This window comes from Ricinus communis, chromosome 9 (genome assembly GCF_019578655.1).
Source record: "Ricinus communis isolate WT05 ecotype wild-type chromosome 9, ASM1957865v1, whole genome shotgun sequence".
NCBI lineage: Eukaryota > Viridiplantae > Streptophyta > Magnoliopsida > Malpighiales > Euphorbiaceae > Ricinus > Ricinus communis.
Window position 1 is genome coordinate 26,681,856 of NC_063264.1, and position 26,778 is coordinate 26,708,633.

Genomic DNA, 26,778 nt, shown 5'->3' on the forward strand with positions numbered 1-26,778 from the left:
AATAATCTCGATTGCGAAATTAGGAACCAAAGTTACCACGTCCACTAGAAGAGAATGGAGATAGTTGCTACCATAATTGTTAGTTCGACCCCTAAAAGAGTTGTTTCTCCATCCCCCTTGTCTTCCACCTCTGAAAGAATCACTTAACCATCCACCTCAGTTAGAAAAACCTTTGCCTCTTGATGCAAGAAAAGCTTGTGATTAATTAATAGAATTGTTACTTTGAGTTTGTTGAATTTAATTTTCGTGAGCAAACAAAAAGGAATGCAATTTAAGGAAGCTTGGAAAGTGTCACACATATAAAACTGTGATCACATCAAAATAATCAGAAGGGAGACCATCAAGGATTTGAAGAATAATATCACTTTCATCAATATCATGACCAACAAAAGCAAGAAAATTAAAAAATAGACTTCACATGATTCAAGTAATTAACCATTGAGCGATTGTCTTTTAATGCTTGATTGAAATTGAGTTTCAGTTGAAGGTATTTTGCATTAACATGATAATGAAAGAGAGTTTTAATCTGACACCATGTCTCAAAAGCAGTTAAAGATTCACTAGGTCGTAGTACTTGTTTAAGAATATCGAAAGAAACTGTGGCATGAAGCTAAGAAAGGACAAAATAATCAACTTGTTTCCATAGAAGATATGTCGAATTAGCTGAAACAACTCCATTAGAATCTGTGAATATTGAGAGAAGACAGCATGAAGAGCTGTTAATATGTTTATAAACTCGACGGCAATGAAAAATGTTGTTGAATAAGGGCTTCCAAACAAGATAGTTGGAAAAATCAAGAATTTCTGGAATATGATTTTTAAAGTTATTAACATTAAAAACCGAGGAAGAAAGCAACGAAGAATTTAGTTATTTGTAAGTGTTGTGGTCATTAAGGAAGAAGAAGAAGAGGAGGAAGAAGAAGAAAATAAAGAGGAGAATAAGGTTTGTTGAATTTCTTTTTGTTAAAGCTCTGATATTTTACTATAAGGTTCAATTATTTTAATTTTCTTATATATATATAAATATTTTTTAAATTCAATAATTTGATTTGCATATTTTACAAAAAAATAAAGTATATTTATCTTAGTTTTAGACTATCTTAGTATTTTTTTTAAATATCGAGATATAGAGCAGGTGGTGAGAATTAAATTCAATACTAAAATTATATTAATTAAGAAACTGTCAAAGCGATGCTTAAAATGTTGCAAGTTTAATGTTTATATTAAAAGGAAATGAAGGTGGTGGAGAATTTCGAAACTCTGATGCCATATGAAAAATATATATAATTTGAGATTTTTAGAATGTCTTTATATATATATATATATATATATATATAACCATAACAATCTTTTTAGAATGAGGTTTAATTTGAGTTTTAAATTTGCAGTTAAGCTCAATTTAATTCTATTTTTATTTTTATAGCTAGTTTAGCCCCTATATTCAACTTGACCTTTTTTAAGAGAATAAGTTGCATGTGTTGTAGAACCTAATTTGGCCATCCAAAATGCGACTCAATTTTGCCATTTAATTTTTTATGTATGCTCCATTTCATCCTTTTAAAAATTACTTTATTATAAATTATTTAATTAATAATTGAATTTATATATAAATTTTTTCTTATATAATTTAGATTTTAAAATAGTTGGTTGAGTAAAAAAAAAGTTAACGGTGTTGTGGTTTTGATGTTGATGTTGACAATAACTTGGATTTTTTAAATTGTGTTCATTCCCTTATAGTGATGGATTAATAGGATATGAATGGGCTAGCACAAGAAAAGCTTGAAGATGATGGCTTGATGAGGAGCATGCAAGGATGCTAAAGATGAGCTCAGTTTATCATAAGGCTTAATAACAAGATCTAGAGCCAAGAAGTTGCAATAAGCCTTAAATGGCTATATATAAGATTGGGCTATGAAGGAAAGTCTATTTGAAAATCTAAGATCCACAGCTATAAAGAAGCATCAAGAATGTGCTTTCTTCACTCTCTTGGAGGTCCAAGTCCATGACAAACTAATTAAGACTGAATTATGCTTATAAGTCTTGGTTTAGTTAAACATTAAGTTTACTTAGTCTTTTTCCTAATAGCTTTCTTTTAGGGTTTGTTTGAAGTATATTTAATTTGAATCAAGCCATATGTTACATTCAATTTTGATATTTAATGATATTTCATTGTTCTAGCAATCTTTGAGTGAATTTTTATATTCTTGTTGAATGCATTTAGTACTTATCAAAGATTTGATATCTCTGTGGCGTGCTAGGATTATGATTTAGAGGACTTAATTTTCTTTAGGTTCTACTTCTATTGATCAACTTTATAATCTGATTTAGAGTGATTCTATGATTTGATTCAATTTGTTAGTGGATTTTTAGATTAATGATATACGGGTTCATAACTATTAGAGTTCATATATTCTATTCCTAAAGATTCTTAATATAATGTGTTTATGGGTGTTGATGGTGATTGTCCGGATATCAATTTTTTAATGGAATAATAACAAGTATTATTTAAGCTCAATTTCATCTTATTTTTATGCTTCTATTTTACCATATCCAACTAATCGCTCAAGAAAGAGGTAGATTGAACGTATTTAAAAAATTAATGGATTAAATTGGTTGTAAAAATAAAAAGCTAAAATTAAGCATGACTATAAAATTTGAAAATCAAATTGAACTTTATTCCAATTCTTTTCTATTATGATTATCTATTCTGATATACTTTCCTACTTTTTATAATAATATTCACCAATGATTATAATGTTTTATATTATAATTGTAAGCACACTAGTTATGTTCTTTTTCAAATATATATTTCCTACTTATAATAATGTTCCTAATATTTTCTTGTTCAAAATGATACTTTTTAATATACTCTAATAAAGTGTGGTAGGGGCAATGTGTTTATAGGCTGACTAAAAAAACTTATATAAGTATTTTTTTTTTTTTTTCCATATGCAGGGGAGTGGTAAATACTTCACAAGTGTAGAATTTATTTTGGAGAAATCACTATTTTTTTTTTATTTCAAGAATTTATAGTAATAAGAATTTATTATAAAAATGAAACAAAAAAGTTCTTATTTCGGGAAGGAGAGTTTTATTTGGATTAAATTTTGGAGATTTTTAAGAAATATAAAAACTCAATAAAAAATATTATTTAAGAAAATAATTTTTTTAAATTTTTTAAATTTATAGTGTTGTTGTTTTTTTATTAATTTTTATCGTTTTATCCCAAAAAACTAAAAAAATAAATATCAATAAAAATCATAAATTTAGAAAGAATCAGAAAAAAATAATATTTTTGACATTTTAAAAATAAAAAAAAACTGTTAATTTGACAAAAAACAAAAATTAGGTATTTATGATATTTTTCTTTAACTCTTGGGCTTTTCTCCGACAGTAAATTATATTAAATACTTATGTGTATACAGTATTATGGGCTTATGATTAAAAAATATATACAAAAGAGAATATTCAGTTTGGGGACCACGACTTTTTCAAGTTCTTTATTTTAGCTTCTTTATTAATATTTAAAAGTTGAAAATTATTGACGTACACTTCTCCGTGAATATTAACTATTTAATTTATGATTATTTAAAAAATAAAATGATATATTATTTTAAATTTAGTATTGTAAATATTTCTATAATAGAATATTATAATAATAAAAAATTTGTTTATATATAAATTAATATATGATAAAATTTATACTAATTATTTTTATAACTAGCAATAAATAAATTTAATATATAAATTAATAAAATTGAAGATTTATTTATATTGTAAAAGTATATTAATTTAATGAAATAGTATGATAATATTGAAAATTAATATTTCTAATAAGAGTTAGGACTTTTTTTATTTGAATTTTTTTCATCAAAATTCTTTTTATTAACATTTTAATTTAATATTAATGTTTATTAAATTTTAATTTATCATTTTTTTCTTTAAATATTTTTTATACTCTATTTATGTCAATTTTTATTTAATATATATCCTTATAAAATTAATTATCACTATTATTATAAAATTTATTATAAAGTTTGTATATTGTAGATCATAATATAAAGTTATAATGAAAAACATAAATTGTCAATAATATCATTTTTAGATAATAAATTATAAAAATATTAATTTATTTTAAATATCGCTTTTAGTTTTATCGTTATTATTTTTTAATATTTTATTAGATATTTAAAAAAGTTAATTTTTCACAGAGGATGTTATACTTAAAGTTAGTGAATTATTTCAAATCTTTCATATAAGTTATAAACATATATACAATTAATTAGTTAACATATTCAAATATTAGCACTAATAAATTGTAATAATTAATTGAATTATTTTAATAAATAAAATAAATTAAGCTTTATTATAATTGAAGTTTACTTTTTTTCTCATTTTAATATTAATATTTTATTAATTTATAATAAAGAAAATATTTATAATTAAAAAGTGTCTTCAATTATAAGTAAAAAAATTTAAATTAAAATACATTTCAACATAACTAAAGTTTAATACAACTGATAAAAGACTGGAAAAAAGTTATTATTTTTATAAAATGAATTTTAATAATTAGTTAAATTACTCCATAAATAAAGTATTAAATACATTTTTTTATTATAGTTAAATTTTACTTCTTTCTCGTTTAATAATCAAATTTTATCAATTTATAATAACGGCAAATTTAAAATTAAAAAGAGTCCAACTTCTTGCATCAATTTCTATTGTAAAATAAATAATGTTTTAATGAAATAAAATAAGCATAATACTTTCTCTATTTTTTTTTATTTAAAACTAATGAAATAAGTTGAACAAATTTCATATTTGATAATAATAAATAAATACATAATCATTAATAATAATTTAAATTTTTATATAATCATTAATAATATTTTAAACTTTTATACCTAAAAATAATAAAAATATTATCTCATACTAATTTTCCTATAAAGTTCAAATTGTTTTTTGTTATTTTGCAATTTATTTTAGCTATTTTTAGTTTAATATTTATTAATTTCATTAATTTTAGTTGAGAATCTTACAAAAAAAAATTTCTTTATTTTAGTTTTAGACTATTTTTGGTTTCTTTTAAAGAATATAAAGATATAGAGTGGGTAGTAGGAATCAAACCCGATACTAAAAAATAGTCTAAAAATCAAATAAAAAATAGAGATAATATTTTTATAATACTATTTTCATATAGAATATAATAGAATTGTATATAAAAGAATAGTTTATAAAAGGACATTAATTAAAAAAGTAAAATTATTTATCTAAACTTTTTGTTTACTTGTAGGATCTGAATGGTGGGGAAACACCACCACGGCTTTAATTAATTTGAAGTACAGATATTGAAATAAATTTTTAGAGAAGTGTTAACATTAAAAAGTGTTTAAATTAGTATTGAGATAGGATAAAATCTCTATTATTTTTTATATTGGAGAACTATAAGTATAATCAGTCTATCCACTAATATAATCAATATAAATACAATAATTAATAAATAATGTCACATATTAGTATATAATTAAATTTTGTTTATGACTGATTTAATAAAAGACAATTTATTAACGATTTTGTTATGGATAATTGTCAAATGCCAAACATAAGTTGCAAATACAACTGAAATATCGTTTAAAACATGATATTGTTGGAATAACAGAAATTAACTAACTGTGAAAACTGGCAGGATGCTCCCATGTTATGTGGTACAAATATGCAAGAAATTTTCTAGGTTATATGATGCAATCCCACATGGGTTTAAAGCTATCAGCCATGACTGAGGACCCGCAAATATAGCAGTAACGCAATTGCAGGATGAGAGATATGGAGCCACGCAGTAAGCACATAGCGAACTATTCTTTCGCCTTTTACTAAAGAATACCGTGTGCTTGTTGCTTTGAGTTGGCATACAGTAATTTTTGGAAGGGGTCTTCTCTTGTTAGGGTTGAGCCTTTTATCAATTCAATTTCTTTATATTTTTTTTCAATAAATTAAAGTACCCATTGTTCAAACTTTCATATGGTGTTTGATAGCTCTTATCCCATGCATAGGGTATCTTTACGTTGTTTATTTTTGGGTTGGCACTTCATTTCTAATGATCTTGTTATCCACTTCAATATGCAATTAACGAAAAATACTTGTAACGATCTTATTTTCCACTTCCATATGCAACTAACGAAAAACACTCGTAACGTTAAAAAAAAAGGAAGAGGCTTTTAGGCCTAAAAGAGTAGAATAAAATAAAAGATAAGCCCTTAACTTTTGGAGTGAGGAACAAATAAGCCCCTATTCTTTTTTTCTAGCACAAATAAATACGTAAAAATGTTTACTCTATTCTAAGCCCCTATCAGACGGAAATTCTTTTTGAAACAAACTTTTGTTTAACACACTGAGAAAGGAGAATAAACAATATATTTTATTTAATAATTATAAATTTTAATATATTTAACTTTATTATTAAAATAAAAAATCAAAATCAAAACCCATTCTTTTTTTCGAGCACATCTACCATCACAACTGCATAATTCATTCCATCTCCTTCTCTTATCACACCAACCAAGAATTTAATTACCAAAAACCACGAATTGGAAATTAAGATTTTGGAGTGAAATCGAGATCGAGATTGTGCTGATGATGAAGGTAGCAGCACTGTCTTCTTGCGCTCCAACCTTTGGCATTCTTCCAACTAATCTTTTCTTCCTCCTTTAGCTTCTTTATCCACTTCCACTTATTCTTCTTGTAATTCCTTTGCTCTAATGCTTCTTGTTGACAAAATAAAATTTTGAAGATGTGAGATAAATTGTCAAATTTGGAATTATTGATTTAAAGTGTGTTTGCTTTGATCTTATTGATATTTTTTTTAGGTATTTGAAAGTTTATATCTATATTAAGAATGAGAAAGAAATAAAAATTGAGATAGTAAATTTTGGGTATTTGATTTTTCAAAGAAATTAAGCACATGGTCATTTGGTTATTTCTTTGATGATAATGGTCAATGGAATGTTGCTCACTAGGTAAAACCTTCTTTTAGATTCTTAAAATGTTGATAGTGTTATATTTTTCATATGTTGGCCATATTGGTATTGGTGGTATAATGAGGAATCATGAAGGTGTAATGGTAGCTGCGGTTCTCTATAGTAATGGAGATTCTTTATTGACCGAAGCTCTCAGTTGTAGTGTTGATGGGGATAATAATGGTGGAGATGGGTTGTAGGTAGACCTGTTCAAAGGACTGGGTACCCGCCCAGGCTCGCACTTTTCGGGCCGGGCTTGGACAACTATTTTTGTGTACAAGACCGGCCCGGCCCGAACCCATAAAAAGCCCGTACTTCTAGGGTCGGGCTTGGAATTTATATAAAAACCCAACTCCGGCCCGGCCTGATGTATAATTTAGTTAGAAACAAAAATGTCATACCTGAGACTCGAACTCGTGACCTTCACTTGTAATTAAGTGTTACATACCACTTGACTATCTATTATTTCTGTTTATAATTTTATTGTTATTAATAATATATTGGATTTAAAATTTGAATATTTGTGTTGAAATTAGGTTTAAATTTTGAATATTTGTATTGAATTGTTGATTTGGTCAAGCCAAGCCCGACCCGAGCCCGTCCAAGCCCGAGCCGCCCAGGCCCGATCCGAGCCGCCTAGATCCGACCTCTGTTTAATGCCTAGTCGGGCCGGCCGGGCCTGGCCGGGCTTTTCATAAAATTTCGAGCTCGGGCTCGGGCTCTAAGATATTAAAAATTTCTCAGGCCTGGGCGGGCTCGGGCTTCTCCAAAATTAAGTTAGGCTCGGTCAAGCCCGGCCCAAGCCCGACCCATGAACAGGTCTAGTTGTAGGTGGTGGAAGTGATGGCTTTTTAATTTTTCTTTTAAAAAGAAATCAAAGTTATAGGTTTCTTAAGATTTAAGATTAGAATTGATTTGAAAATGTTATTGGACAACAATATTATTAGCAATTGAGTCTCCGTCTATTCAGGGAGCTTAGAATACAGTAAAAATATTTTTATGTATTTATTTGCACTAAAAAATAGATTAGGAGCTTATCTGCTCTTTGCTTCAAACATTAAGGGCTTATTTGTATCTTTTTCCAATATGAAATCCCATTTCAAAGCCCTTTTTTAAAGAACTTGCTTCCCCGTTCTCAACACTAGCTGAAAATAATTATATTGAAATGAGAAAATAATATGATTTCTCCCTTTCGAGCGTGAATTTATGTCTCATCCCACTTGATGATCAAGTAAAGCATCAACGCCACCGGCCAAACCATCATACTAAACAAATATTAGAAAAAGAGGTACAGAGGAAATCACAAGTTATTTGTTCTTCTCTGTACGGCTGAGCGTAAGGATCAAATCGAATTGATTTAGACACTAGGGTAGACAAGAACACAAAAGAAAGGAAGGACGCGAGCGATAAGTCTATGTTTTTTATTTCACACAAGGTAGAAAACTGAAATAGTATGCTCATTGATCTCAAATATTAGTAGATTTGTGCAGCTTGACTCTTCAGAATCAAGAAAAGTTAATAGCATTTGGTTGGGGTGCATCAGGCCCATGGAATAATGGGGAACGAGGATTCTAGTATGTAAATCTCAACCATTTAAAGTTTATATGTATACTTTAACTTATATAATCCATATAAATTTTTATCCATCTATTTATCTAATTAGTATTAATTTAATTATTTTTAATAAATTTTTTAAATATACTATTATTATTATTATTATTATTATTATAGATTTTAGTTTATATTATTCTTATTATTAGTATTTAAATTTGGTAAATTATTTTAATTTTATCATTATTATTATTATTATTATAAATAAATTTAACCAGCATAATTTTTTTAGTTCTCTCAATTTTGTCTCTACAATTTTATTAGCATCACTTTCTCTATAATAAAGTTTTTTTTAAGCTTCTTGATATATTAGCATTTTAATTCTTTATTTTATGTTATTGCATTAAATTTATTAATAAGAGGCATACGAGATTCAAAAAAAACTTTTTGTGGAAATCTTTTATCTTTTATCTTTTTTTATATATTTTTTAATCATTTTTATTGTGATATAATGGTAGCTGCGGTTCTCTATAGTAATGGAGATTCTTTATTGACCGAAGCTCTCAGTTGTAGTGGTGATGGGGATAATAGTAGTGGAGATGGGTTGTAGGTGGTGGAAGTGATGGATTTTTAATTTTTCTTTTAAAAAGAAATCAAAGTTATAGGTTTCTTAAGATTTAAAATTAGAATTGATTTGAGAATGTTACTGGACAACAATATTATTAGCAATTGAGTCTTTGTCTATTCAGGGGGCTTAGAATGCAGTAAAATATTTTTATGTATTTATTTGCACTAAAAAATAGATTAGGAGCTTATCTGCTCTTTGCTTCAAATATTAAGGGCTTATTTGCATCTTTTTCCAATATGAAATACCATTTCAAAGCCCTTTTTTAAAGAACTTGCTTCCCCTGAAAATAATTATATTGAAATGAGAAAACAATCATTTAGTTGTGATAGGATGCCTGGACAAGGAGCGGCTACTGGCAGGCTTCTAGGATGACAACACTCTAAGGTACGGGGATACATGAATGAATCGAATTGTACATTAAAATGGAGTAAGAAATGGTTGATAATATATATGTAAAGAGTTTGAAATAATCACATGAGGCACTTTTTGGTTGTTTAGCTGTAGAATTGTAGAAACTCCAAAGTTAAACGTGCTTAGTTCAGAAAAAGTTCTTTTTATGTTATAAAGTTCTTTTTTAAGCTTCTTGGTATATTAGCATTCTAATTCTTTGTTTTTATGTTATTGCATTAAATTTATTAATAAGAAGCATATGAGATTCAAAAAGAAAATTTTGTGGAAATCTTTTATCTTTTATCTTTTTTTATATATTTTTTAATTATTTTTATTGTGATATAATTATGTGTCAAGATATACCTGTTTATTTCTATAAATTACAATCATGATAATTTCCATTTAAAGAAACTTCGTTCTTTTATTTTCATATTTTTATTTATTTTTAAACTAAAATTTGACGAATTAAATTAAATTACTTAACTATTCATTTTCTTTATAAATTATATCCATTCTGAAATAAGTATCGCTTAAGAAAATTATTATTTTAAATTAAATGTTATTTCCAGCAACTAATAGAGTATTAGCTACTTCTTTTCTTTTCGAAAGGAAATTACTTCTTTTCTAATTTTATATTTATTTATTGTAAGAGAAAGTATTAATGGAATAGGAAAAAAAAGTAATTCACTAAAGTGAAAAAAAAAATTATATAAATTTTATATATTCTAATAAATTGATATTTTACTCATAAAACTATTTTTATTATAATTAAGACAATTTAATATTATATATTTCTTAAATTCTTACGTGTGAGCTTAAAATGATTTATTTGGGGATATAAATATTGTCAAACTGAAACTTTTTAAGTTTCACATTGAAATTTAAACTTTATATGTTTTATTTATTAAATATTTTTATAATTTAGTTTCTATTGATCGAAGCTACTGATATTCAATTCTGATCGATTTGATTTTTTCACTCACCCTTAGTTATATGGGATAAATTTTTTAAAAGCTACTAGAATTAGAAAAAATATGACATGTCAATTTCTTATTTTTAAGGTGACTAAAGTGCAATCAAAATTAAAGCTGAATGATAGGTCCAAATTTTATATATATATATATATATATATATATATTTAGGATGTTTTAGTGCTTTAATAGTATGTTTTATATATAAAATATGGAAAAAATATATACTTGTACCTCATGTAAGCTTAATTATCTATTTTCTTGTAATATTAGCCAAAAGAGAAAAATATAGAGAAAAATACTCAAAAAATGAGCTTAAATAGAACTGTTGATTTCAAATGTCCAAGATTAAAACGTGTGGATATGCTATTTGCTGTGCTAGCTGAATTATATAAGGCCAAGGAGGGCATTTTAGTCATAATATATTATTATTAGGATATATATTAAGAGTTATTGTGAGATAATATTTGGTGGAGATAATGATACCTATAGTCTTATCTATTAGATAAACTTATATTCGGTATTAGAGATGCCATCTTTGTTTCAATCTATATTGGTAAAAAAACTTTAGTTACATTATTAGTTTGAGTGGCTAAAGAAAAAGACACATCATTATCTATTTCATTAGATCTAGGCTTAAAGTAAAATAAGGAGATTACTAAATAAATGGCTAGGCTAAATACTGTCTTTAATATATAGTTTTAAATTATAAGCATTTGCTTTTGCATTGCATATTTACTTTATAGTTTATTTTATTTATTGTATGAATATTCTACTTTCTCATAATACTAGTTTAGAGTGTTTAAATTTAATTTTATTGTTTTGTGTTGATAATTAGTCTATATAATAAGTGGCCTCATAATTTCTTAGGAGATCGACATCGAGATGAATTTACCGTTTTACTAAAAGAATGATTCATGAACTTGCGAGTACTAAATTAGATACATAATTGAATGATTGAAAAAAAATTACAATTTTATGACCAAAATGAAACTAAGTGCAAGGTTTAGTGACCATTTATATTATTATCCCTTCAAAAATTTAAGATTTCAAATTTAATACTTTATAAAAAGAAGCACATTTATTTGTTAATAATATAAAGAAAAATTTAGAATAATTATAAATATAAATTTATAAATGAACATAGTTTTGAAAGTAAAAAAAATAATTCTATTGAAAAGAAAAAAAAATAATAGAAAAAATTCAAATAATAAATCTTGAGAGTAACATAAATGAATAAGTATGATGAAGTTAACTGCTAGAGGAACAAGTATAAAAGGAAAGTATAAAAGGAAAGTGAAGTTAACAAACAAAGCATACCTTTCTCGGCCTTTTGGCTAAGATCAAGTGTAGTATCTGTTCTTATCAGTTTAATATCTGATACGTGAATCATTGATTCACATGATATTAAATTTATTTGTTTAGGGAGAGGGCTCATCACAATAGCTTGCTATTGGAGTCCTTGAGCGTTGCCTGTGTTTTGCACTATAGCGCAGGCCTGGTGCAACCCTCCAAATCTAGTTCAATTATGTGTTTTTTTTTTTTAAGAGATAGGTGAGTGAAATTAATTGAGTTTTTATATGACAATACTTTAAACGACTAATTCACTCACTCGTTAATACATAATTTTATTTGATATTAGATTTATTTTCTTTCACCATATATTAGATTTTTTATTATTTTTTATTTCGGTGAAAACTTAAAAGGACCAAGTGATTATTTATTAAAATAGCCCACCTTCTTCGTTGTTGAAGGAAATAAAGAAAAAAAATAAAAAGAAGTGACAGCAATGGTAAAAAAATTAGTATAAACTAAATATTATATTAGTAAAAAAGAAGAAAAGTAAAGGAAGAATAATATTTATAAAAAAATATAATATTTTATGTAATTTTCTCTCTAAAATATTTAAATTTCACCATACACTCTTAATTGAAAGAAATAGGAAAACAAAACTTGCAAATGTATTATGAAACTGTGAACTCATGACAAAAGTATATATCCCACATTGAGAAGCCAAAAGAAAACTGCTAGAAGAACAAGTATAAAAGGGAAGTGAAGTTAACAAACAAAGCATACCTTTCTCGGCCTTTTGGCTAAGATCAAGTGTAGTATTTGTTCTTATCAGTTTAATATCTGATACGTGAATCATTGATTCACATGATATTAAATTTATTTTTTTAGGGAGAGGGCTCATCACAATAGCTTGCTATTAGAGTCTTTGAGCGTTGCCTGTGTGTTGCACTATAGCACAGGCCTAGTGCAACCCTCCAAATCTAGTTCAATTATATGTCCTTTTTTTTATTGCAAGAGACAATAAGTTGAGTTGAAAGAGAAGGTGAGTGCAATTAATTGAGTTTGGATATGACAATACTTTAAACGACTAGTTCTCTGACTGGTTAATGCATAATTTTATTTGATATTCGATTTATTTTCTTTCACCCATGTATTAGATTTTTTATTATTTCTCATTTTGGTGAAAAATTAAAAGGAGCAAGTGATTATTTATTAAAATAGCCCACCTTCTTCATTGTTGGAGGGAATAAAAAGAAACAAGAAAAAGAAGTGACAACAATGGTAAAAACATTAGTATAAAATATATATTATATTAGTAAAAAATAATAGAAAAAACTTAAGTAAAAACAATATTTTTTAAAAAATACAATATTTTATGTAATTTTCTCTCTAAAATATTTAAATTTCATTATACACTCTTAGTTGAACGAAATAGGAAAACAAAACTGGCAAATGTATTATGAAACTGTGAACTCATGATAAAAGTATATATCCCACATTGAGAAGCCAAAAAAAATTGCTAGAGGAACAAATATAAAAGGAAAGTGAAGTTAACAAACAAAGCATACCTTTCTCGGCCTTTTGGCTAAGATCAAGTGTAGTATCTGTTCTTATCAGTTTAATATCTGATACGTGAATCATTGATTCACATGATATTAAATTTATTTTTTTAGGGAGAGGGCTCATCAAAATAGCTTGCTATTAGAGTCCTTGAGCGTTGCCTGTGTGTTGCACTATAGCACAGGCCTAGTGCAACCCTCCAAATCTAGTTCAATTATGTGTCCTTTTTTTTTATTGTAAGAGACAATAAGTTGAGTTGAAAGAGGTAAGTGAAATTAATTGAGTTTGGATATGACAATACTTTAATCGACTAGTTCTCGAACTGGTTACTGCATAATTTTATTTATATTTGATTTATTTTCTTTCAACCATGTATTAGATTTTTTATTATTTCTCATTTTAGTGAAAAAGTAAAAGAAGCAAGTGATTATTTATTAAAATAGCGCACCTTCTTCATTGTTGGAGGAAATAAAAAGAAACAAAAAAAAGAAGTGATAGCAATGGTAAAAGTAGTATAAAATAGATATTATATTTGTAAAAAAGAAAGAAAAAAGAATTTAATTACCGAAAACCACGAATTGGAAATTAAGATTTCGGAGTGAAATCGAGATCGAGATTGTGCCGATGATGAAGGTAGCAGCACTGTTTCCTCGCGCTCCAACTTTTGACATTCTTCCAACTAATCTTTTCTTCCTCCTTTAGCTTCTTTATCCACTTCCACTTATTCTTCTTGTAATTCCTCTGCTCTAATGCTTCTTGCTTACAAAATGAAATTTTGAAGATGTGAGATAAATTGTCAAATTTGAGATTATTGATTTAAAGTGTTTGCTTTGATATTATTGATGTTTGCTTTTAGGTATTTGAAAGATTATATCTATATTAATAATGAGAAAGAAATAAAATTGAGATAGTAAATTTTGGGTATTTGATTTTTCAAAGAAATTAAGCACATGGTGTAGTGGACGCTGGGGCAAATATAGGATGCCTGAATAAGGAACGGCTACTAGCAGGCTTTTAGAATGGCAGTACTCTAAGGTACGGGGGTACATGAATGAATCGAATTGCACATTGAAATGGGGCAGGGAATGGTTTATGATATATATGTAAAGAGTTAGAACTAATAACATGAGGCGCTTTTTGGCTTTTTGGATGTGGAGTTGTAGGAACTCTAAAATTGGTTCAGAGAAATTCCAGGATGGGGGACCTCTTGTGAAGTTCTCGAACCCGCTAAAGGATAAAATTGTGAGGCCAATGGGGAACAAAGTGAACAATATCTCGTGTGATCTGGTTCGGAGACGTTACAAATGGTATCAGAGCAAGACCCCTCTAGTAGATGTGTGGTTCGAGGACGAACCAGGCAGAAGCTGGTGGGCATGTGACAGCTTAACCTAGAGAGCGGTCTGATGAGGGCGAAAAGTGGATGCTGAGGCAAAGATAGGATGTATGGACAAGGAGCGACTACTGGCAGGCTTCTAGGATGGCAGCACTCTAAGGTGCGGGGGTACATAAATGAATCGAATTGCATATTGAAATGAGGGGTGGGGGGAATGGTTGATAACATATATGTAAGGAGTTGGAACTAATAACACGAGGTGCTTTTTGGTTGTTTGGATATGGAGTTGTAGGAACTTCAAAGTTAAACGTACTTGGTACAGAGAAATTCCAGGATGGGGGACCTCCTGTGAAGTTCTCAAACCCGCTAAAAGGACAAAATCGTGAGGCCAGTGGGGGCCAAAGCGAACAATATCTCATGTGATCTGGTTCTGAGTCATTATAAATGGTATCAAAGTAGGACCCCTCTAGCAGATGTGTGGTTCGAGGATGAACTAGGCAGAAGCTGGTGGGCATGTGACAACCTGACCTAGAGAGTGGTCCGATGAGGGCGGGAAGTGGACGTCGGGGCAAAGATAGGATGCCTGGACAAGGAGCGGCTACTGGCAGGTTTCTAGGATGACAACACTTTAAGGTACAGGAGTACATGAATTAATCGAATTACACATTAAAATGGAGCGAGGAATGGTTGATAATATATATGTAAAGAGTTTGAAATAATCACATGAGGCACTTTTTGATTGTTTGGCTGTAGAGTTGTAGGAACTCCAAAGTTAAACTTGCTTAGTTTAGAAAAATTCCAGGATGGGAGACCTCCTCGAAAGTTCTCGAACCCGCCAAATGGACAAAATCGTGAGGCCTTTGAGGGCCAAAGCAGATAATATCTCATGTAATATGGTTCCAGGTCGTTACATATAGTCTTCTCTATAGTAATGGAGATCCTTTATTGGCTGAAGCTCTCAGTTGTGATGGTGATGAGGATAATAATGATAGAGAAGGGTCGTAGGTGGTGAAGGTGATGACTTTTTAATTTCTCTTTTTAAAAAAATCAAAATTACAGGTTTCTTAAAATTAAAAATTAGAATTGATTTTGAAAATGTTATTGGATAACGATGTTATTTGCAATTGAGTCTCCGTCTATTTAGGGAGTTTAGAATACAGTAAAATATTTTTATGTATTTATTTGCACTAAAAAATAGATTAAGGGCTTATTTGCTCCTTGCTTCAAACGTTAAGGGCTTATTTGCATCTTTTTCCAATATGATATTCTATTTCAAAGCCCTTTTTTTAAAGAACTTGCTTCCCTTGAGAATAATTATATTGAAATGAGAAAACAATCATTTAGTTGATGAATCACAAAATTATAATGTTGATTCTAATTTACAGAAATTTTTAGTAGATTTGTGCAGCTTGCCTCTTCAGAATCAAGAAAAGTTAATAGCATATTTGGTTGGGGTGCATCAGGCCCATGGAATAATGCAACGAGGATTCCAGTATTTATATATGACTCATTTATTTATATATGACCTATTTAAAGTTTATACGGGTACTTGAATTTATATAATTCATGTAAACCCTTATCTATTTATTTATCTGATTAGTGTTAATTTAATTAGATATAATTATGTGTCAAGATGTACTTGTTTTATTTTATGAATGACAAACATGATAATTTCCATTTAAAGAAACTTTGTTCTCTTATTTTCATATTTTTATTTATTTTTAAACTAAAATTTGACGAATTTAATTAAACTACTTAATTATTCATTTTCTTTATAAATTATGGTATATTACTTTCTCTATTCTGAAATAAATATAGTTTAAAAAAAATATTATTTTAAATTAAATGTTATTTTTAGCAACTAATGGTAATTAGTTACTTCTTTTCTTTTGGAAAGGAAATTACTTTTTTTCTAATTTTATTTTTATTCAGTGTAAGAGAGAGTATTAATGAAGTAGGAAAAAAGTAATTCACTAAAGTGAAAAGAATTTTATAGAAATTTTATATATTTTAATAAATTGATATTTTACCCATAAAACTATTTTTATTATAACTGAGGCAATTTAATATTCTATATTTCTTAATTCTTGTGTGTGAGCTTAAAATGACTTATTTAAGGACATAAATATTGTCAAACTGAAACTTTTTAAGTTTCACATTGAAATTTAAACTTTATATGTTTTGTTTATTAAATATTTTTATAATTTAGTTTCTATTGATCGAAGCTACTGATATTCAATTCCGATCGATTTGATTTTTTCGCTCACCCTTAATTTTATGGGATAAATTTTTCAAAAGCTACTAGAATTAGAAAAAATATGACATGTCGATTTCTTATTTATAAGGTGACTAAATTGCAATCAAAATTAAAGCTGAATGATAGGTCCAAATTATGTATTTATATTTAGGATGTTTTAGTGCTTTAATAGTATGTTTTATATATATAATATGAGAATAATATATACTTTTACCTCATGTAAGCTTAATTGTCTATTTTCTTATAATATTAGCCAAAAGAGAAAAATATGGAGAAAAATACTCAAAAAATGAGCTTAAATAGAACTGTTGATTTCAAAGGCCCAAGATTAAAACGTGTGGATCTGCTATTTGCTATGCTAGCCGAATTATAAAAGGCCCAAGGAGGGCGTTTTAGTCATTGTATTATTATTAGAATTTATATTAAGAGTTATTGTAGGATAATATTTGATGGAGATAATGATACCTTTAGTCTTATATATTAGACAGACTTATATTGTGTATTAGAGACACCAACTTTGTTTCAATCTATGTTTGATAAAAAAAAACTTTAGTTATATTATTGTTTGAGTGGCTAAAGAAAAAGGCACATCACTATCTAATTCATTAAATCTATGCTTAAAGTGAAATAAAGAGATTACTAAGTAAATAGCTAGGCTAAATACTGCCTTTAGCACATAGTTTTAAATTACAAGCATTTGCTTTTGCATTACATATTTACTTTATAGTTTATTTTATTTATTTTATGAATATCCTACTTTCTCAGAATATTAGTTTAGAGTGTCTAAATTTATTTTTATTATTTTATGTTGATAATTAGACTATAATAAGTAGCCTCATAGTTCCTTGAGAGATTGACATCGAGGTGAATTTACCGCTTTACGATAACAACGGTTCGTGCACTTGTGAGTACTAAATCAGACATATCATTGAACGATTGAAAAAAAATAAATTACAATTTTATGACTAAATTACACCTCATAGTTCCTACCATTTTTGTGTTGATATGGTCGCTAGATTATTTCTCTAGCTTCCACGTCACCACTGACCTGTACATAATTAATCCTAGTAACCCTAAAAATCTTAATCCCCAAGTGCAATTGCAAGGTATGGGTTCAAGGTAGAGGAGCTAAGAGAATGTTCAACAACTAACCAGGATTAGTTGTGTCCAAATAGGAGGTGATGTAGTAGTTAGTGAGAGAATCTGGCTGCCATATTATTACGTAATAATAAAAAATAATGTTACATGATTTATTGTTGGTTAACTAGGGTATTATCTTTTATGATTATTGAATCGAGATATTAAATGGATATAATAGTTATAATAATAGTATGGTTTATGCATTTTGCCTACATCTTGTTCTTGCATAGCAGGTACTACATCAACCGCCTTAGGCTTTTCTATAATCAAATTTAGCAATTCTTGCTCAACCCTTAAGCTCTTTATAGGTTTAAAAGCCTCCACAAAGTTATCATTAACAATTTGTCTCTTCTTTTTTCCTAGATTGTTCTCTGCTATTTTTAAGTTGACAAAGAGCATAACGAGATTCTCCACCCTCCAAACTATACTCAAGCATGTTCCAACAATGATCTTGGTCTAATTTCGATGGATTCTTATAATTAAATCGCTTCATATATGTTGTAACCCCATTATGATGAAGTTTTGAGCTATTACCTAAAGTCTCACTATGCCAAGTCCTTGCGGTGGAGACAATCCTGCGATTGATATTATGGTCCCGACCAGGGGTTATCTTCTTTAATATTGTGAAGAAGTAAAGACCTTTATGATTGCTCAACTTGTCTCTACCAGACTTCTTCCATATTTTCCAAGGATCTTCTTTACTGTAGAAATCACAATATTTCATAGGAAGCTAGTTTTCAATAGATGAAAATTTGCCATTGTTCTTTATGTATAGATAATAAGTTACCAACTCTTTCTCAGGTGGACAAAACCTTAACCCAATTGCCATATTTGTCCACTGAGAAGAACTGTTTTATGTTTCTTGCATCTTGATCAACGAAATTTAAGGATATAATGATATTGATTATATATGTCTCTTAACCGACAATGTATTGCTACTTTTACACATCCTGTATAACACTGATGGGTAGAAAAATAGGCGAGTAAAATTTAGAAAGAGGATAAACAAATAACAAATGGGAACAAACAATGATTGAAATAAACATATATATTATTATACTATTTATAAATACTTTTCTACTGAAAAAAATACTACTATTATTTTGAAAATAAATATTTGATCAAAGGCATTCTAACTGCACAAATGAAATTTTATTAACTAAATAGATAAATAATCTCTTCGTTATGTATGTGGAACTGCAATACATTTTCTCATTTGAGGTCAACATATTCTCAGCTCATTTCAAGACAATGTCGGTAATAATTTAAGATCTGAGATCATGTCAAGTAAAACAACATCAAATAAAATCAATAATTTAGTAGAAACCAGTATACCCTCAAAGATGTACCTTACTAATTTCTAGCAACTTTGGGCGCTCAGACATCTTAACCATGCAGCCCAAAGCGCAAATCCTAGTCATACGCGTGCAAACAATAAGCCCCTAAAAAGCACCTCCTAGCATATGCCATAAAAACAATGTGTATACTAAGCGTTATCACAAAGACAGTATATTCTGATAACACCTAATGTCCAATGTGTGATCTCATAAGTCATATAATCATTTATCCAGTTATGTAAAATCATAATCACATATAAAGTAAAGCCAAAAATATAATTCTCTGTTCTCAATTTCTATACCAAATAATGAAGTTCAAATACATTTAAAATAACGAACTTCTAAAAGAAACATTTCAATAATTCATGAGAATATAAATATAAATAATATACTACTCAAAGATATGATATTATTAGTTTATCCACTCACCTAGTATGTAGGGCCTGACCCACTATGCTTTCACTAAACTTTCTGTTAATTTTCTCCAGACTGCTATTCGAGCATACAATCCTAAAACTCACCGATAAACATCTCCAATTATAGCTCCTCTAGGATGTAAAATATATTTCTATCCTTAACTAATGTTTATTATCCTATATCTAAAATCTAATTTTAACTTTTTAATTTTGATCTTATTTTAGCTTAATCCTATTAGTTTCCTTTTCATTTTGATTAATTAATTCTACCGAAAATCTGGCAGCACCTCCCTATAAAATGAACTAGTTTCCCTAGTAAAAGGAGTCCACAACCTGTAAGAAAGTATACATAATGTATCTCATAATATTTTTTCATCCGAGACCTCCAAAGTTTATTGAATTTAATCTATCATGAACAAAATCATTCATCATTCACAATTGTCTAATAATTATTTTTAGCTTGTCTAAATATTTTCCTCTATACCGATTAATAACTAGATTAATACTAATTATTACTCCTATTTATTTATTTTCTAACATTAATATTTATCTGCCGACTATTTTAATTAACCCTGAGTATAAAAATAAAAATTGATCTACCCCACAAATCAAGCATCACATCCGATCTACTTATTTCATGCCAACAATATTATTTATCATATAGCTAATATTAATTCTATTTATTTTTCTAATCACTTAAGTGTAAATTCTACTATATTTATTTATTCTAAAAAAGTATAATATTCTTTTATAATTATGTCAATTATTTACTAATAACATAATCGAATTTAATTATTGATTAATCACTTAATTAAAATCTCAATTATATATAATTAATTTATTATTGTAGATTTCTGGCTAAGATTTTAAGTTCCGCTAAATCTTATTTTCTAGTTAATTAACTTCACTTTTTAAATATGTATAATTCAACTAATAGTAGAGTTTTTGTAAGATTATCACATTGTTCAACTTTACTAAATTTAATAATACATTTTAATTTTCCAAAGATACATTCATAGATACACTCAATCATTTTTCTCAAATTAATACTAATATATTTTTAATCAACAATTTTAAAATTATTAGGCTAAAGAATTTAATCAGATGCGAGATAAGGCAGTTGACTCACCTCTAGCTGTCGAAGTCCGATAGACAATCTGAATGTGTCCATGAACTCAAAATGATGCGTAAAGAATGAGTCCAGCATATAATTCTCTAATCTAGTCCCCGATCATCCCAAAATACACCGGACAATTTTCAACCATTAATTTTTTCAACCATTAATTTTTTAAAAGAGTCCAATTACAACGAAATTGGTGTTATTGAAAAGCTTGTGACGAGGAAGCTTGTCATCGAAAAGCTCTATCATAAATTATATGTTGACAATTAACTAATTAAATATATTCTTTATTTTACTAGGTCGTGCATGAATAATAAATATAATCAATTTTATAAGAGGTATAATTTTAATCAATTAAATATTTATAAATTCAGAAGTATGACAACTTAAACGGTAGATTTGGTTGGGTTGCGCCAGCCCATGCATGAGGATTCCGGTAGCAAGCCACTGTAGTGAACCCTCCCATTAAAAAGATGAATTTAATATCATGTGGATCAATGATCCACATATCAGATATTAAACTTATCAGATATTAAACTAAAAAAAACAGACACTACACTTGATCTTAGCCAAAAAGCTGAGAAAGGTATGCTTTTCTCAATACCTTCACTTCCCTTTTATTATCCCTTTCTCTCACATTCTTCTTTTGCTTCGTCGATGTGGGCTGAAATGTTAGCGTTCGAAGACTGTATAAATATTGAAACATTGGCTCCTTGTAGCAATTGAATTGCTGGTTTTTAAGATTGTTATGTTAAAAGAGAATATATCTTGCCAATATGTTCAGCTTTGTTTCTACTGCGAATTTGGATATTCCCTCCGTGTACAAAAGAAAAGAAATTAAGGAATGATTCTTCTAACTGTCTGACTAAACAACACCAGTTGCAGTAAGAGTCTGCTAGTAAGAGTATCAGCTAGATTTTGCAGGGCTTAGTAGCTCAACCCAGTCACAAGCTATTGTAAATTCAATATCAGTAGGATCAGTAATTCACAGTTCTGAAAGGACTACTTATACACGTTGATAGGACTCATCCCTCAAAATGAAGCTGCTTTAAATTTTTCACCAGACATGCCTTTAGTTTCATAGGTTTCCCGGAATTAGTGGCAAGTTTAGAATTGGCATGGAAAGGGGCCGCGCGAACGCAGGCCCCCACTATCACAAATTATGACGTAGGCTCTCCCACTTGGGGAGACCTTAGGCAGGTGCATCTCCTAAGTGCAATGGAGACCAACTACCTAGGCCATGAACATTCTTGATCGCCCATTGACCCCGTCCAGGTAAGTATGTTTGCTTGATGCTATTTGCTTTCTATTTATATGCCATGTTTAATACTTTTCCGTTATACTTATTCCGTGTGGGATACGATTTTTATAGCAATGACACCGTCATGGTAAGTCACTCTTGAAATCGCGGTTTTTTTTTTGCTTAATTACAAATAGAATCGCGGTTCTTAGCGCTTTTGCAGATGTAACAATACTAAAATATGTAATCAAGTTTAAGGAATTGACACTTAGCTTAGTGCACAATAACAAGAACAGCTATATTTATGTCCATTTGAGATCTCTTGCATTTGAACACTGGCAATTTGGTTAGTTAATTCTGAGGAACTGGTGCTTATCTTTGGTAAGTGAGTGAATTGGTTCTTGAATTCAATTATTCTCTAATATTTAACTCTGGTACAGGTACCGGTTTCCTTTGTGTATATACTTGTCATTCCCAGGATGAATATGATTTTGTTGACATGAGGAAATAATGATTTAGTTGATCCTTTAATCTTTCATTGTTTATGGGATCGATTCCATTTGGTTTTGAATTGTTTCCCACTCGAGAGCAAAGGAGAAGGTAACGAGTGGATTTTAAAATCCTGATGCTAACAAACAGAATCCTCGGTAGATTTGTGCTTCTTGTCTGAACTCGGAAGCCAGAGTAAAGAATACCGTGTGCAGGATGAGAGATATGGAGCCGCGCAATAAGCACATAGCGAACTATTCTTTCGCCTTTTACTAAAGAATACCGTGTGCTTGCTGCTTTGAGTTGGCATACCATAATTTTTGGAAGGGCTCTTCTCTTGTTAGAGTTGAGCCTTTTATCAATTCAATTTCTTTAATCACTTAAGCGCAAATTTTACTATCTTTATTTATTCTGACAAAATATAATATTCTTCTGTCATTATGTCAATTATTTACTAATAACATAATCAAATTTAATTATAAATTAATCACTTAATTAGAATCTCAATTGTATATATAATTAATTTATTATTGCAAATTTCTGGCTAAGATTTTAAGTTCCGCTAAATCTTATATTCTAGCTAATTAACTTCACTTTTTAAATATTTGTAAAGCAACTAATAATAGTCATCGCTCAACTTTACTAAATTTAACAACACATTTTAATTTTCCAAAGATACATTCATACATACAATAAATCATTTTTCTCAAATTAATACCAATATATTTTTAATCAACCATCTTAAAATTATTAGGCTAAAGAATTTACCCAGACTCGAGCTAAGGCAGTTGGCTCACCTCTGGCCGTCGAAGTCCGATCGACAATCCGAATATGTCTACGAATTCAAAATGATGCATAAAGAATGAGTCCAACATATGATTCTTCGATCTAGTCCTCGATCAATCATTGATTTTTCAATAGAGTATAATTGCCATGAAATTGGTGTCATCAGAAAGTTTGTGATGTGGGTGATGAGGGGAGCCTGTCATCGGAAAGCTCTATCATAAATTTTATGTTGACAATTAACTAATTAAATATATTTTTTATTTTAATAGGGCGTGTATGAATAATAAATATAATCAATTTTATAAAAGGTATAATTTTAATCAATCAAATATTTATAAATTAATTAATTAGAATAGCTTATACTCAATTTTTTTGTTACAAAAGTGGTTTTATTAATATCATTTAAAATGGGGATAAACTTACTTATAGGAGAACCACCCAAGCCAATAGGTTGACCAAATACACCTCAGAGGACTCCTAACTCCTAAAAGTAAGTGAAAAGACCCCAGAATACAGATACAAGAAAACTAAAAGGAAATAAGCCGAAGACAAATATGAGATTAAAGCCACGCAACCCACTCCTCAGTAGTGAGGCCACCTCTTTTAGTTAAATCATATGCTATGTTGTTTGTTTCTCTTTAGACATGAGAGAAAATGATATAAGGCCATAGAGTTGAAATTATATTTTATCTTATGGAGATGATCCCAAAGCTTTCAAGGAGCATTTTCAATCTCACCTCTAACCCCTATTGCCATTTTTGAATCAGACTAGATGACAAGCACCACAAAAAGAAAAAACAGTGTTTAGCGATGGACAGTGTCATCGCCAAAAGTGTGGATGGCGTTGCTAAAAGAGTTTAGTGACGGCTTAGTGATCGACACAGTCCGCCGCTAAAGCGGGCATCGTTGCCATCGTAATGACATCAAACAAGTCTGTTGGTATACACGGCGACGACATTTGACGTAAGGCTACCATTGTTATTGGCGTAGGCAAAATGGCGTTATATCTCTAAATACTGACGGATAAAAGTTGTCAATAAACCGTCGGTAGGCTTAGACGTCGCTAAACTCTCGTGGTAAACTGTCGCTAACTCTTTTATATTTTATTATTAAAATATGAATTTTCATTGCAAATCCGTCATGATTTATTTATTTATATTTTTTAAATATATTATTAACTGTTATTGCTGACCCGTATCATTACAGTTGTTTAATTCTTTTGTGACACAATCAATTGAAAGAAATGGAGCCCTTTACCCCTAAAATCTAAATTACAATAAAATCAGAAATGGTTTCCACTTCAAACATTTTTTTCTTTTAAAAAATAGAGCAGTCTGATATCCCATTTTAGAACACTTAGGATCAAAATCTTAAAGGATTTATTTCTCCATAATTTTAAACACATTCAGTTGAACCATCAAAAAATTATTTTTCAGAATATCCTTCATTGGTTATGAGAGGCTTGGGTTGTTTAACTTGAGAGCAATGCGGATTTGTGTAGCTTGTCTAAACTCTGCCAGAGTGAAGATTTTTAGAAGTACGAAAAGTTAAAAGGTAGATTTGGTTGGGTTGCGCTAGCCTATGCAGTATTGCAATGCAAAGGCGACCCATGAGGATTCCAATAGCAAGCTGCTGTAGTGAAACCTCCCATTAAAAAATAAATTTAATATCATGTGGATCGATAATCCACGTATCAGATATTAAACTGATAAGTACAGATACTACACTTGATCTTAGCCAAAAGGCCGAGAAAGATATGCTTTTCTCAATACCTTCACTTTCCTTTTATTATCGCTTTCTCTCACATTCTGTTAACTTTATGATTTTTGCATTAGTTATATTTTGTCCTAGTCTTTAGGCAAATAAAATATCAATCCTTGTTTTAAGGCAAATAAGGTAGTCAATAATCAGTTTAGATTATCTTGATTTGTAGCAGATTTTTCTGCATTTTAATTTCAAAATCTTGTTGTATAAATAGTTGGCTTAGCTATTCAATGAACAATATGATTTCTGCAAGTTCCTAAAAATACTTTCAGTTCTAGCTTACCAACAAACTGGTATCATAACAATATCTTAAAGGACCTGTGAAATTAAACATCCAAGAAAAAAAAAACATAAATACTCTTCATCCACCTATATAAACACAAAACCACAACCATTAAAAACATGAATACATAAGCTTCATTCACTGCAATTGCTCCTCAAATTTTTGACGGCACAAATTATCAAGGATGGGCTGTTAGAATGGAAGCCTATTTTGATGCTATTGATGTATGGGAAGCTGTAGAACAGGAATATGAAATTCCTCCCTTACCAAACAATCCAACTATGGCTCAGATAAAAAATTACAGAGATCGGAAGCAGCAAAAATCCAAAGCCAGAGCTAGCTTGTTTGCAGCAGTCTCAACTTCTATTTTTAATAGAATAATAACCATGAGAACTGCCAAAGAGATCTGGGATTTCTTAAAGCAGGAGTATGAAGGAGACGAAAGGGTCAGAGGTATAAAATCATTAAATTTATGCAGAGAATTTGAGTTGGAAAAGATGAAAGAATTAGAGATGATCAAGGAATATTCTGATAAACTGCTTGGCATTGTCAACAACGTAAGACTCCTTGGCTTTGATTTCTCTGATTCTAGGATTGTGCAAGAACCCCTTATCACAATTCCTGAAAGATTTGAGACTACAATATCATCTTTGGAAAATATGAAAGACCCGTCAACTATCACCTTGGCAAAATTGTTGAATGCTTTGCAGCCGCAGGAACAAAGAAGACGTATGAGACAAGGAGGAACAGTAGAGGGTGCTCTTCAAGCCAAATTACAAAGCTACAATGGTGGCAAGAGCAAGAAAAAGATACAGAATAAAAACAAGCAGCCTGGAGGTTCTACATATGACAATAAAAAAAAAAATAATCCTCAAGTTTTCCATGCTGTCCTTACTGTAAAAAGACCAATCACCCACAAAAAAGGTGTTGGTGGAGGCCAGATGTGAAATGTAATAAATATGGACAGTTAGGACATATGAAAAAAATATGCAGGTCTCCACAACAAGAAAGAGAAGCTAATGCTGCTCAAAATCCACAAGATGGCTAGCAAATATTTGTGGCATCCTACTTCACCACCAGCAACTCAACCGAAAGCTAGTTTATAGATAGTGGTTGTACAAACCACATGTCTTATGATCGTGAACTCTTCAAAGAGCTTCATCCGATTGCTGTCTCTAAAGTCAGAATTGGAAATGGGGCACATATC

The 26,778-nt window shown here is 29.2% G+C and overlaps 8 non-coding genes across 8 annotated transcripts; 5 read left to right on the forward strand and 3 right to left on the reverse strand.

Annotated features, from left to right (window-relative positions):
- Positions 1-5,826: 5,826 nt before the first annotated feature.
- LOC112538314 lies at positions 5,827-5,946 on the forward strand. The gene has a single exon (XR_007217580.1). It is a non-coding gene; the product is annotated as a U5 spliceosomal RNA (small nuclear RNA).
- Positions 5,947-11,869: 5,923 nt separating this feature from the next.
- LOC112535622 lies at positions 11,870-12,065 on the forward strand. Its single transcript, XR_003079709.2, has one exon. It is a non-coding gene; the product is annotated as a U2 spliceosomal RNA (small nuclear RNA).
- Positions 12,066-12,625: 560 nt separating this feature from the next.
- LOC125371257 lies at positions 12,626-12,821 on the forward strand. The gene has a single exon (XR_007217557.1). It is a non-coding gene; the product is annotated as a U2 spliceosomal RNA (small nuclear RNA).
- Positions 12,822-13,410: 589 nt separating this feature from the next.
- LOC112535633 lies at positions 13,411-13,606 on the forward strand. The gene has a single exon (XR_003079718.2). It is a non-coding gene; the product is annotated as a U2 spliceosomal RNA (small nuclear RNA).
- Positions 13,607-21,412: 7,806 nt separating this feature from the next.
- On the reverse strand, positions 21,413-21,599 carry LOC125371273. The gene has a single exon (XR_007217574.1). It is a non-coding gene; the product is annotated as a U2 spliceosomal RNA (small nuclear RNA).
- A 532-nt stretch (positions 21,600-22,131) lies between these two features.
- On the reverse strand, positions 22,132-22,292 carry LOC112535621. Its single transcript, XR_003079708.2, has one exon. It is a non-coding gene; the product is annotated as a U1 spliceosomal RNA (small nuclear RNA).
- A 674-nt stretch (positions 22,293-22,966) lies between these two features.
- On the forward strand, positions 22,967-23,086 carry LOC112535630. The gene has a single exon (XR_003079715.2). It is a non-coding gene; the product is annotated as a U5 spliceosomal RNA (small nuclear RNA).
- Positions 23,087-25,088: 2,002 nt separating this feature from the next.
- On the reverse strand, positions 25,089-25,282 carry LOC112535625. Its single transcript, XR_003079712.2, has one exon. It is a non-coding gene; the product is annotated as a U2 spliceosomal RNA (small nuclear RNA).
- Between the last annotated feature and the right edge of the window lie 1,496 nt (positions 25,283-26,778).